Below are 13,269 nucleotides of genomic sequence, written 5' to 3'. Positions count from 1 at the left end.
GCCTGTTTTCTGTTTAATGTCTTTATTTGCAATGTATACCAGTATTTGTTTCCTTACTCTGTGTGTTGATGCCCCATTGCCCCGTCTGATCTCCATGGTCGCTACATTACAAGGCACATAAGGACAACCATGCATGCCAAGCAATGAGAATGGGGCGAATTACAAGGTGTGAATAGCTTGGTCTATGTTGAGGACTAGCACCCCAGGAGTCTAGCCGGGGACCTCTCCTGTCATGTCTTGCAAGATTGATGGATGGAAGTGGCTGTGGTTGCTTCAATCTGTCCTGCATAGCAAGCCAATGTGAACTGATATTTTAATTCTTTATTTTCAGGGAATAAACTGAACAGGAAGACTGGGAAGTGTCCACTCGGTCTGCTCAGCTCCTCTCAGAAGAGGAGGGAGGGTGGGAAGGTTTGCCCCTTGTCTCCAGCAGTTTCAAGAGGAGGAGAAGACAGAGCTGAATTATAGCTGAAGGAAGAAATGCCTAGTTACAAGATAGTGGTGGAGCAGGGGGGAGTGAGGGAGCAGACGGCAGAGACCTCCCTGGAAAGTTTGGTAGATCCTCCTTCTCCAAGGGCTCACCAGTCACTCCACCTTCAGGAACAGAGAATGTAGAGGAGTGTGATTCCCGGGACCTTCTGTAGGTACTCAGGATGTTGTTGGGGATGGAAGAGGTGGTCTTCAGAGCAGGCAACATCTCCTTTGCATGGAGACCTGGATTCTTTGTCTTGCAACCAGAAGACTGATACAAACTTGCTTGTTCTTCTTGTCTTTGATGCTGCCAGGGGAGGAGAGGGTTCTCCACTCCTGACATTCATTGACAAAAGGATATCATTGTAATGGCTTGGGTCTCTCCCACAGACGCGAAACAACTCCGCCAGTCAATTATTTCAGATTTATTGCTCAAACAAACCAAAACATGACGGAGCTCAGCTACTCAGCGTCAACCCCCAAGGAAGCAGTTGCTGGGACTGAGCTCCACCCCCTTTTCCTCCAGCAGGAAAACCCCTACCGTCCTTTCCTTTCCTTTCCTTTTCGGGCCTCTTGCAAAGTCTCAAGAGCCTACAAGTTTTTGGAGAGGCTACTGCCTGTCTTTCTCTGTCTGATTCACTGCTTGAGCTGCCTAATCTGTTCCCTCTGTCTGCCAGCATTCCCGCTTCCTGTCAGTGAAGGGACATAGCTGACAATCATCTTGGTAGTATATATTTATACTTGGTAGTATATATGATACTTGTGTCTTGTGTCTTTGCTGAGCAGACATGCTAACAATCCTGCAGTTAAGGATCGGAGAGCACTGAAACACATAGCACGTTACCTGAAAGGGACTATGCACTACAGACTGAGATTCACTAATCAGGAGTCTGGAGGTCTTGAGATATTTGCAGATGCAAGTTTGGGAAGTGACACCATGGATGGCAAGAGCACTTCTGGAGTATGCTACATGTACAACCTGTGTCTGTTTGACTGGTCGTGCAAGAAGCAAACAACAGTGAGTTTAAGTTCTTGTGATGCTGAATTTAAGGCGCTTAATGCACTCATATTCACTTTTGGATTATGAATGGTTGTTGCAGTTGTGTGAGGACAGGTTTATCAAGACAGCAGGTCATGTTTGTCTTTGCTAATGTCTGAGGGATGTAAGCAAAGAACCAAGTACTTGCAGATTAAATTACATTGTGCAAGGGAATGTATCCATTCAGATCTCCTACATGTCAGGAAAAGAGATTCCTGTAGATCTGTTGTCAAAAGCGGTTGCAGTTGTGCTGAAGGATTGCAGCAGTGGGTACATGGAAAGGGGGAGGATGTTGGTATTCCATTCCCCCGCTGTGCAGACGTGTGGGATTGTTTTAGTCACGTCTGTGTTTTACATTCCAGCACTGATTGTTGGAGTCTTGTGAACAGAAGTTCCTTTCTGTATTTTTTTTTTTTTTGTTCTCTCCTCTCCGAGAGCAAGAAGGAGAGGAGCCATGTTTTCCTTTGTCCTGATTGTGTATATAAATAAAGTAGCTTAGTACTCACACCCCAGAGCCTGGCTTCTGCTGATGTTCTTTCTTTGCTAATGTGTGCTCAGTGTCTCTGGACATGAGTCACAGAATCTCGTCAGGGAAGAAGATTGATGGATCCCAGGAGCAGCACGCAGATGAGAACAGGCTGGCACGTATAATGTTTGCTTCGTCACCCGCCCTGCCTGCCGGCAACTACCCCAACGTCCTGCTGGCCTGCCTCTACTGTTGGGATTTTAGTTCCCACCAGCTGTGAGGAAGTAGCTACATTGTTTACATCATGTGATGTGACTGAGTGTGAAACAAGAAGTCTGAGTCAGTTCTCAGAGTAACCGGGGTGGAGTTACTGTGTGTGCCTTCCGCTTCTGGATTGAAGCAAAGTCGAGTTGCTGACTCTCATGCTGTACTGCTCAAGGCGAGCAGGAATGATTTGTACAGTCAAATAAAGTAGCTGGAAAGACTACGGACTGTCTTCTTTCTTCTGTGATGGATTGCCAGAAAATTGTTAGTGTGTTCCTCTCAGAAGGGAGGGATCGTTTATCACTGATCTCTCTGGACTAATGGTGGATTTTAGCCAGAGAGTGACCTCCAGAGAAAGGCCCTCGGAGTGCCTGGGATGCTGGCAACCCTCCTGGGCGTTTTTCCAACATCTACCTCCTCCTGCCACCCATGGTGAACCCCGGCGTCAGGGATCTGTTTGCAGGGGAGGGGGGAGAGACAGGCATGTACAGAGAGCCCCCCCTCTGCTGAGCAGCTACACTTCGTCAGAGTCAGGGAAGGGGCAGCTTTCAGGAGACACGGAAGATGAGAGAGAGCGGAGCCAAAAAAACCGTGACCAAGGAAAGGAATGAGCAGTTTCTGTCGCTCAGTTTTCCACGTAAGGGAAAAAAATGGAGAGGGGGCTTCCGGGTCTTTTTTGCTGGAGGGGGAATAGGAGGGGGGCACTTCCAGATTCTGCTTTTGAAACTTCTGCACTGTACATAAGTTTGCACTCAATAAATCCTGAAAAAGACAGGCTGGATTCCTGGGCTGTTATCTTCGCAAGGATCCACACTCCCTTTCTGTGGGGTGAAGACCCAGCAGATCCGCCAGAGGGTGCTTGGCCTTTTTGGCCAAGGGCGAAAGGGGCCTGCAAACCACTAGATACATCCTTGCCCTCCTGGGTGCCAAGCCGGGCTCTGCCAGTCATGGTGTCTATCCCACAATGCTGGCATTTGGGTGGAAACCACAAGAGGCGGCCACAAATGCTTTCGTTTTATTTATCTCATGTCTGTTTCCAGTTATTTTTATTAGTAAATAAGGTAAGCGTAATATTCTCTCCATATGAACCTTATGAGACTTGTGGCTGCTTCCGGATCCAGCCGAGACTCAGGCAGACTCAGTGGCTGGAAGCGCCTTTGAGCAACTGCAGATGGTTTGACATTCCAGGACCAGGAGAGCCTGGCCTCACGCCTTCGCTTCTCCAAGGCTGGATGACCACAGTGCCCTCCTTGTGGGGCATCCCTTGCGCTTGCTCCAGAAGATTCAGCTGGTGCAGAATGCTGCAGCACGATTGCTGTCAAAGCGAGGCCTTCTCGGTATATGACCCTTTGGCTCAGAGGGCATCACTGGTTCACTAAATTTACTTTTTCAAAACATCCCCCAAAGTACCCATTTCTCCATGAGTCCGTTAGGCCGGTTCAGATGCATTCTTTTGCAATGTTAGCTTAATTGTAGTTACTGAAAAACAGACTTTCTCAATTTATTCAGATATACGTAGGAGATTGGCTGCTCTCTCCTCAATATTTAGCTATCACAAACTCAGCAACGGTAACAAAGTTGAATGCTGCAAAGTGGACCATGAAGCTGTTGGGATACTGCCAGGGAGACATCTGCCATCACTGCCTCCATGCCGACTCCGGACTCCGGACGTCCATCGATCTCCCGTCTTCTCAGTATCAGCAATTAGCGACATGAGTTCCGGAAAATACTTGTCCACATTCCAAAGAACTTCATGCACGCTCTTATCAGTAGATAATGCACAGCGAAAGGAGCACCCAGGAGAGCATTATATTTACAAGTTTATTCAGCGTTGGTCAGAACAAAGAAAACATGACCGTCTGCTAGCGTGCTCAGCGCAGAGAGTGAGAAACGAAAGCAATAGCAAACATAAACATCCTGAGAACAGGAAATGCGCAGACTCTGTGACTCACAAGCCTGCTCCATTTTAAGGTGGAACGGAAATATCCTAACATCCTCCCCCTTTCCGTGTAACCTGTAGTACCTGTGGTTCAACCCAATTGCAACCTCTGTACGTAAACCTTAAGTTGTTCTCTGTTAACAACCTTAGACAACAGATCAGCAGGAATTTCATTTCCTGGCATGTAGGACACCCGAATGAGTCCTTTCTGAATACACTCCCTTGCACGATGTAGTTTAATCTGCAAGTATTTGGTTCTTTGCTTGCAACTCTCTTGAGTTCAGCAAAGCCAAGCAGGATCTATTGTCTTGATACACTTGTATAGGACAATTCACAGAAACCCCAATGTCCTTAAACAGTTGCATCAACCATTCACAATCCATGAGCGAAAATGACAGAGCATTGAGTTCTGCTTCACAGGAACTTAGGCTCACTGTCGTCTGCTTCTTGCACAGCCAGTCAAACAGACAGTGGTTGTACATGTAGCATACTCCAGAAGTGCTTGTACCATCTGTGGTGTCACTTCCAAAACTAGCATCTGCAAAGATTTCAAGACCTCCAGTCTTCTGACTGGTGAACCTCAGCCTGTAGTGCAAAGTCCCTTTCAAATAGCGGGCTATGCGCTTCAGAGCTTTCCAATCCTGAACAGTAGGATTGTTAGCATGTCTGCTAAGCAGGTTAGTGCTTACAGCAATGTCAGGTCTTGAGCATCTAGCAATGAAATTCAACTTGTCTAGAATGCATCTGTACAGCATAGTGTCAGAAAACGCTTCAGCAGTACTATCTACCTGGTAACCTGTCACCATCGGTGTGTCTGCTGGGTTTGCATCAACCAAATTCAACCTGGTTAATACATCAGCAATTTTCTGTGTTTGGTGTACCAGAAAATTACCTGCTTGGTCCCTCTCCACCTGCAGAGAAAGATAGTTGGATACCTCACCAAGATCCTTCATGTCAAAATGCTCCTTCAGCTGAGCTAGGGTGCTTTTGTAAAAAGCCTGATTCTTCCAAAACATCAGAAGATCATCAACAAAACATAAACAATACAGTTTGTTTTGCCCCTCCTCCTTGACAAACACACATGGATCAGCTTTGCCCTGGTGAAAACCTAGAGAAAGCAATGTCTCAGTGAGTTTTGTGTTCCAACACCTGGCACTCTGCTTGAGACCATATAAGGATTTCCGCAGTTTACAGACCATTCCCTTCTGTATCTGCATTCCATCAGGTGGAAGCATGTACAGTTCCTCCCCCAAAATCCTGTACAAAAAAGCTGTATTAATGTCATGATGGGAAACATGCAGTTTCTCCTCTGCAGCAATCTTGAGCATGAGTCAAATGCTCTCATACTTGACGGTGGGTGAGTAGGTCTTGTGGTAATACTGTCCTGGTACCTGTGAAAAACCTCTGGCAACCAATCTGGCTTTGTGTCTGACAACCTTGCCATTCTGGTCTGTCTTGGCCTTGAAGACCCATTTGCTGCCAACCAGTCTCATTCTTGGGACTACCAGTACCAGTTCCCAAGTTTGGTTCCTATTCAAGGAATCAACTTCAGCCTTCATGGCATTTAGCCAAGGCTCAGCATCTTCAGAGGTTAACTCCTGAACCTCTTTGAAGCTTGAAGGTTCCCATACCTTCTCTGAGCTACTAAGAACAGCAGTTGCTGTCTTAGCAAACTCATCAGCAAATCTCTTCGGAGGTCTGCCTTTAGTCGCCCTTTCAGACCTGCGAATTAGACGCAAGTCTTCTGGACTCATCTCCTCCTTCTTAGGAGAAAAGTGACCAATGGTGAACAGTGGTTCTTCCAGTTCATTGTCAGACGTATCAGATGGTCTGACTGAGGCCTTTGTGCTCTTGTAGTCTGCTGTGTCATCACTTTCACTGACATCAGCAGCAGCGCCACCCACTGAACTGGAATCTGAACTCTGATCATCATCATCATCATCATCATCATCATCATCTTCCTCAGCTTTCTCAACATTATCTGGTTTTTCCACATCACCTTCATCCTCCTCTGGGTAACTCTGGAAAATTCCCACATTCCCCCCCCCCCCACTTAGGATTGTACTCAACACTCCTTGTGAACTTAATGGACTTAGAATCAGTCATCCATACCCTGTATGCGCCTTTTTCATACCCCATGAACAAACCATGTGCCCCACACTTCCCAAGCTTGTTGCTTTGTGGGGTGTGTACCCGCATGTCAGAACCAAAGATTCTCATGTGCTTGACGTTCGGTTTCTTACCAAACATCTTCTCATACGGAGTGCAACCAATAGGTGATGACAGTCTGCGATTTAAGGTATAAACTACCGTTGATAGAGCCTCCCCCCAAAACTTCTCAGGGAGGTTAGCATCACGCAACAAGGTTTTCAGGCCTTGAAGCAAAGTCTGATTTGCTCGCTCAGCAAGTCCATTCATCCATGGCGATCTAGGTGTTGTCAAGTCATGCTGGATTCCCTTCTCAGTCAGGAAAGCTTCAAACTGCTGAGAAGTGAACTCCCCACCCCGATCGGTAAAGAGGCAGCCGATACGTTTACCGTGAACATTCTCCAACCAAGCACAGAATGCCTTGAACCTAGGAAACGCTTGCGATTTCTGCTCAAGCATAAACACATGAATGTACCCAGAAAAAGAATCAATTAGAACCATGAAGTACCTTGCTCCTCCCAAAGAGGGCACAAGTGGACCAACCAGGTCTGCGTGCACTAGCTGGTAGGGTTTGGAAGCCTGCCTGCTAGACTCCTTGCCTTTTGGAGCAACCTTCACCTTGTTCTCTGCACAAGATACACGTTCCATGTGAAACTTACAGGGTTTGATGTCCAAACCTTTAACCAACTCAGGCATCTTGGCCAGCGCCTGCCAAGATAGGTGACAAAATCTGCGATGTGCATCATGAATACATCCTGCATGAAGAACTTTGTTAGTTTGTGCAACACAACAAGAATCAACATCAGAGACAGCAACAACAACGTCATCATAGGTTATATACAAAATAAGCCATCTATAAACTTTGCATACAAATGTCCGCTTTGCCTTTCCTGATGACACAGACGTTCTTCTTGAAGGAAACCTCGAAACCACCAGCTGTGGTACACTGAGCAAATTGTCCGCTGCACCTGGAACATAAAGTACATTACTGATGGTTGTATGCAAACTTGCAAGTTTCACAGTCCCCTTTCCTGCAATTTGCAAAGTCCTTCCATTAGCCAGGTGGATCTCTCCATCTTGAGGTGTTAAGGAGATACATAGGTGCCGATCTTTCGAAAAATGGCGCGTGCACCCCGAATCCACAACAAATCTGGCCTTTGGAGCAGCTTTTCTGGCAAGCAAAACCTTGTTTTCCACCGGTGTGGGCTTTTGCTGCTTACCCCCCTGCTCCTGGCCATCAAACTTGCCTTTAGCCTTTGGAGAAGCAGTGCCAGCAAACAAAGCCTTGGTTTTCCCTGGCTTGGGCTTTTCACCCCCCTTCTGCTTCTGGCCACCTGCAGGCTTCTTCCTTTGTTTACCTCCAGCCTTCCGGTATCTGCTGGGATGACCTTGGCTCCCATGAGAAACAGAGCTGTCAGCTGCCGACTCCATGGCTCCCCCTGGAGACTGGAATGCTGCCTGGGATGACATCACAGTCAGCTCCCCTTGTGGCTTGCAACTGGTGCCCTCAGCATCCCTGCATTCACTTGCATTCTGGGAAACAGCCAGGACCTCCGACGCATTCACACTCTGGGCATTCAGACTCTGGGCTGGGATGACTGGCAGATGAGCTTTCTTCAAAGCATTCCACATCTGTTGTGCAGTCACGTTGCCAGATAACGTTTTAATTTCCTCCAGGGAGACAGACAAGACTATTACGTCAATGGCCCTCCAATTCTGGGCTCTCCATCTATCTGTCAGAGGAACTGGAGGGGCTTCAGACACAGTATGCCACACTCCAAACTGTCGAAGCAAGCTCTCACACCACACAGCCCAGGTCCCGTAATTGTGCCGATTTAACTTTGGGCACTCAGCAGCTTCAGAGGCTTGGAAAAACTCCATTCCACCTCTTTTCTTGAGCCGTGAGTCTTCACTTCTACTTCAAAAGACCCCTTATCTTGGCTCCCATTAATCACAAGCCTGTTTGGCTCGGCTCCCAGACCTTTTAGGCCTGCCGGACATCAAAGTCTCTTTGCCGCAGCAATTCAGAAAAGCATGTTTTCTTTTTCCCCACACATACCTCAGCAGTCTGTCGCAGCCTTACTCCCCTGTAAGTGCCGTGAATCTGGGCCCGAAACCTTTTGTTGGGATACTGCCAGGGCGACATCGGCCATCACTGCCTCCATGCCGACTCCGGACGTCCATCGATCTCCCGTCTTCTCAGTATCAGCAATTAGCGACATGAGTTCCGGAAAATACTTTTCCACATTCCAAAGAACTTCATGCACGCTCTTATCAGCAGATAATGCACAGCGAAAGTAGCACCCAGGAGAGCATTATATTTACAAGTTTATTCAGCGTTGGTCAGAACAAAGAAAACATGACCGTCTGCTAGCGTGCTCAGCGCAGAGAGTGAGAAACGAAAGCAATAGCAAACATAAACATCCTGTGAACAGGAAACATGCAGACTCTGACTCACACAGCCTGCTCCATTTTAAGGTGGAACGGAAATATCCTAACAGAAGCCTTCTGCCTGATGTCAAGAGGCAGGGAGTTCCAAAGTACACTTGCTGCCACACCAAAAGATCTTTAAAGTTGGAGATTTCTACAGGGCAGGGCTGGCAGGTTGCACAGTCAGTGGCCCAGTATTAGTGCTTTCAAAACCAAAGCATATCCTCTTCCAGAAATGCTTAATTGTGAATTCAAGGGACACGGAAGTCTTTACAGACAGAGATGACAAGACAGCTTTCCAGATTAGTTAGCTGGGAGTGAGACAGTTGGCAGAGAGGCACTGGGTTCGCTAAGATGCCAGCTACTACAGGAATTGCTTTCTTGAGCCTTTTTAGCACTGCAATACCATTTCTTTAAAAAATCAAAAAGGTTGATTTTTAAGTCATGGCAGAGTGTGAGCAAATACTCCACATCTGCCAAGCTTTCAGGAGCAGGACTAAGGGGTGAAATGAAGCCCCCCAGATCCCCAAAGGTAGAGGGAAAGGGTCTATCTCCCTTCTTCCTTTCTATTATCAGTTATTTCCAACTAAGAAATGGGAAGAAAGGAGCTGCTCATGCTAAGTGCAGCGTTTGTTGGGTTGGAGATTTATGAGCTGACGATAGTAGGATTTGTCAGCAATAAATATTATTTGTTCTTATCTGTAAGTGACGTCACATTTGAAACAATACAGAAGCAGTCAAAGGGAATTTCCTAGGAAGTCTTTTATTCAGTCTCACCTGCAATCATATGTGCTGAATACACAGAAACACATTGATAATGTGAAATAACTGGCAGTAACAGACTCCAATTAACACGCAACACATGCAAGCAGATTAATGGAAGAGGACACCTGATTTCCACACCATTTTTAAAAACATTGTTTTTATTTATCTTCATGGTACAGAAGATAACTTTTCAGAAAGCAATAGTTATAACAGTAAACAACAAATAACATGTCCTGATGAAATTGCAGACTTTCTTCCTGCCATGTGTTACAAGTTTCATTTGATTACTCTAAAAGATCACGCCACCTTTTCCCATGAGTGCTGGGTGGATTCCGGCAACAGTCTTAACAATTTATATATTCAATAAACTTTGGCCACTTGTTATAAAAGGAATATAGATGGTGTTCCCTCACCTTCTTGATTTCCCTTGGCAAACAAAATTTAAGATACTGAAATTGTGGTGCCCAGAATTGAACACAGTATTATGGAAACAAAAGAAAAAAATTCATTCCAGTAGCACCTGAGAGACCAACTAATTTTGTTATTTGTATGAGCTTTCGTGTGCATGGACACCTCTTCAGATACCATTTTATTTTGATTCGACTACGGCAGACCAACATGGTTACTTACCTGTAACTAGAACAGTATTCTATGTGGGGCCAGACCAAGGCAGAAGAAAGTGGTACTATTCCTGCCCTTGATCTGATTCTGCCTTCTGCCACATTGGCCTCCGCTCCCCATTTGGTGTCCTCCGCAAATGGGATGAGTACCCCCTCAGTACCTTCATCCAAGACATTTATAAAGACGCTGAACAACATCAGGCCCAGGACAGAACCCTGCAGCACCCCAGGATGATGACGAACCATGAAAGAGTCCTCTTCGGGTTCAGTCAGTCAAATCCACTTAACAGTTACCTTGTTCAGCCTCATTTTACCAGCTTCCTCACATAAATATCACAGAGGACTTTGTCAAAAGCCTTACTGAAATCAAGATGCACTATTTCCACAGCAGTCCCCTGAGCAACAGTCTGTAACTCCATCCAAAAAAAGAAACAGAAAAAAGAGAGATTTCTCTAACTTAACTCGTTTTTGAGAAAGCCGTGTTTTCAACCTGTCTGTTTATGTTGTGAACCACCGTGAAATCTTCAGATGACGGGTACATGAATTTTAAAATGATGATAATATGGATATTGACAAGCTGGAACATGTGCAGATGAAGGTGACCAAGATGGTGTTATTATATTTATTTCATTTCTATAGCCCCCTAATAGCAGTGGTGCCAACTTGAATAAAATATAGGAGGAGTTTAGCAAGCCCCACCTCCGTTAAACAGTCACAGGATGCGGTGCATGCATGCCATTTGAAAGGCTGTTCCTATGAACTGGGGGGTGGCCCCCTCACATATCTTTTTGGGGGGCAAAGACCCCTCAGACTCTAAGAGCTGGCTCTCATTCTCTACACCCACAGGATGGTTACAACATAAAATCACACAATGAAAACACAAAACACACAGCCCAATACCTGTAACCCCCACTTCCCCACCACATTTTAAAAGGGCATTAGATGTCATTCAGCCAAAGCCTTGTTTAAAGTGGTTGGTTTTTCTCTAGCGCTGAAAGCTGTATTATAAAGGGTTTTCCACCCTTCGTATGAATTCTTTGATGGGAACTGAGATTGGAGCTTGTCCTGAAGCTCTTTCCACATTCAAAGCACTGATAGGGTTTCTCCCCTGTATGATGTCTCTGATGCTTAGTGAAATTGGAGCTATGAGTGAAGCTCTTTCCACATTCCACACACTGATAGGGTTTCTCCCCTGTATGAATTCTTTGATGGGAACTGAGATTGGAGCTTTTCCTGAAGCTTTTTCCACATTCCAAACACTGACAGGGTTTCTCCCCTGTATGAATTCTTTGATGGATAGTGAGTTTGGAGCTGGTACTGAAGCGCTTTTCACATTCCACACACTGATAGGGTTTCTCCCCTGTATGAATTCTTCGATGGGAAATGAGAGAGGAGCTATCAGTGAAACTCTTTCCACATTCCACACACTGATAGGGTTTCTCCCCTGTATGAATTCTTCGATGGGAAATGAGAGAGGAGCTTTTCCTGAAGCTCTTTCCACATTCCACACACTGATAGGGTTTCTCCCCTGTATGAATTCTTTGATGAGAAGAAAGATGTGAGCTCTGACTGAAGATCTTTCCACATTCCACACACTGATAGGGTTTCTCCCCTGTATGAATTCTCTGGTGCTTAGTGAAATTGGAGCTCTGACTGAAGCTCTTTCCACAATTCACGCACTGATAGGGTTTCTCCCCTGTATGAATTCTTTGATGGGAAGTGAGAGAGGAGCTACATGTGAAGGTCTTTCCACATTCCACACACTGATAGGGTTTCTCCCCTGTATGAATTCTCTGATGGGAAGTGAGATGGTGGCTGTGAGTGAAGCTCTTTCCACATTCCACACACTGATAGGGTTTCTTCCCAATGGGATTTCTTTGATGGGAAGTGGAATTGGAACTTTCCCCACTTTCAAAATATTTATACAGCTTCTCCATTGTGGGGATTTTGTCATGGTCACCCTCGTTCTTGATTTCCAGTCCATCACTATCTGCAATGAAGAGTAATGGATTAGCGCCTCAGGGAGAAATTAAGGAAGAATACTTGTTCACTCTGGTAATAGAGGAATAACACAAGTGGGTTAGATGGATGGTTTTCTGAAGGGTTGGGTGCATTAATTAACGGGGATCAACCGTCATCCTTAGGGGAACCTGTGATTCGATAAGCTACTTCAACTTCCCTAACAACTCTGAAGTTGAGTTAAAATGGCCTGGGGAGTTCAGACTGATTCTTGTTTAGAAGCTGCAATATTGTAATCCCAGGCGTCTTAAGGGGACACTGTTGAGTTCTGTGGAAATATATGAGGTTCATCAAAGAGAGCTGTTTTGAATTTAAAAACAGATATTATGATTCCAAAGGGATCCTTACCAAGAGTGGCCACGATCCCATGATTCTCCTCCATGACATCCTTATGCAGAGCTCTCTGGTCAGGATCCAGCAATTCCCACTCCTCATCTGTGAAACGAACAGCAACATCTTCAAAGCACACTGGACCCTAAAAGAAAAATGGAAATGTCCTCCTATGAGACAACAATATTGTTCACCACCACGTCCTGATCTACGACATTGTTCCACCCCTTGACCTCTGTCCCCACAAGGCAGCTTCCCCTGACCTGATCTGGATCCACAGCCGCTGCTTCCATTCTCTCCCCAATGAAAGATGGATGAAGAGGTCTTGCGGGCATCATTCTGTCACCTGCAAGAGGAAAAAGGTAAGGGGGAAGCCCAGAGTGCCTGCTTCTCTCACAGGTAAATCAGTGAATCTAAACTATCTCCCCCAACAAAAGATGAAAAGAACCCCCAGATAAGTTGGAAAACCAACAGAATGAGACTAAATGGAGAAAAACCACCTCCCTCCTTACCCAGCGGCCTCTCTCTGGTGTTCAACGGAGGCCTCTCTGCTGCAGAAGATATGTGGCCCATTTCTGCAAAGAGATCCTTTCCCTGAAAAATAAACAAGGATTCAAAAGAGAGAATGGGGAGAAGAATTAAAAAATGAATGTCAGGGCCAACAGCTTCAAGGGTGACAGATCTCATTCCATGGATGCTTTCCCAGAAAAAGGATGGGCCATCAGCAGACCATTATGGGATGTTTTCTGTCCTGTTTGAAGCCCCTTGGGAGTATCCA

At 45.8% G+C, this 13,269-nt stretch overlaps 1 long non-coding RNA gene across 1 annotated transcript; it reads right to left on the bottom strand.

Annotated features, from left to right (window-relative positions):
- Positions 1–9,501: 9,501 nt before the first annotated feature.
- LOC309341415 lies at positions 9,502–10,006 on the bottom strand. The gene is made up of 2 exons (XR_014156317.1): positions 9,973–10,006; positions 9,502–9,938 (listed from the first exon to the last, which is right to left on the bottom strand). It is a non-coding gene; the product is annotated as an uncharacterized lncRNA (long non-coding RNA).
- Between the last annotated feature and the right edge of the window lie 3,263 nt (positions 10,007–13,269).

The sequence above is a fragment of the Podarcis erhardii genome (assembly GCF_964252035.2).
Source record: "Podarcis erhardii genome assembly, chromosome: 4".
Taxonomy (NCBI): Eukaryota; Metazoa; Chordata; class Lepidosauria; order Squamata; family Lacertidae; genus Podarcis; species Podarcis erhardii.
Note: the sequence above shows the minus strand (reverse complement) of the source record. Positions and strands in the feature narration are given on the sequence as shown.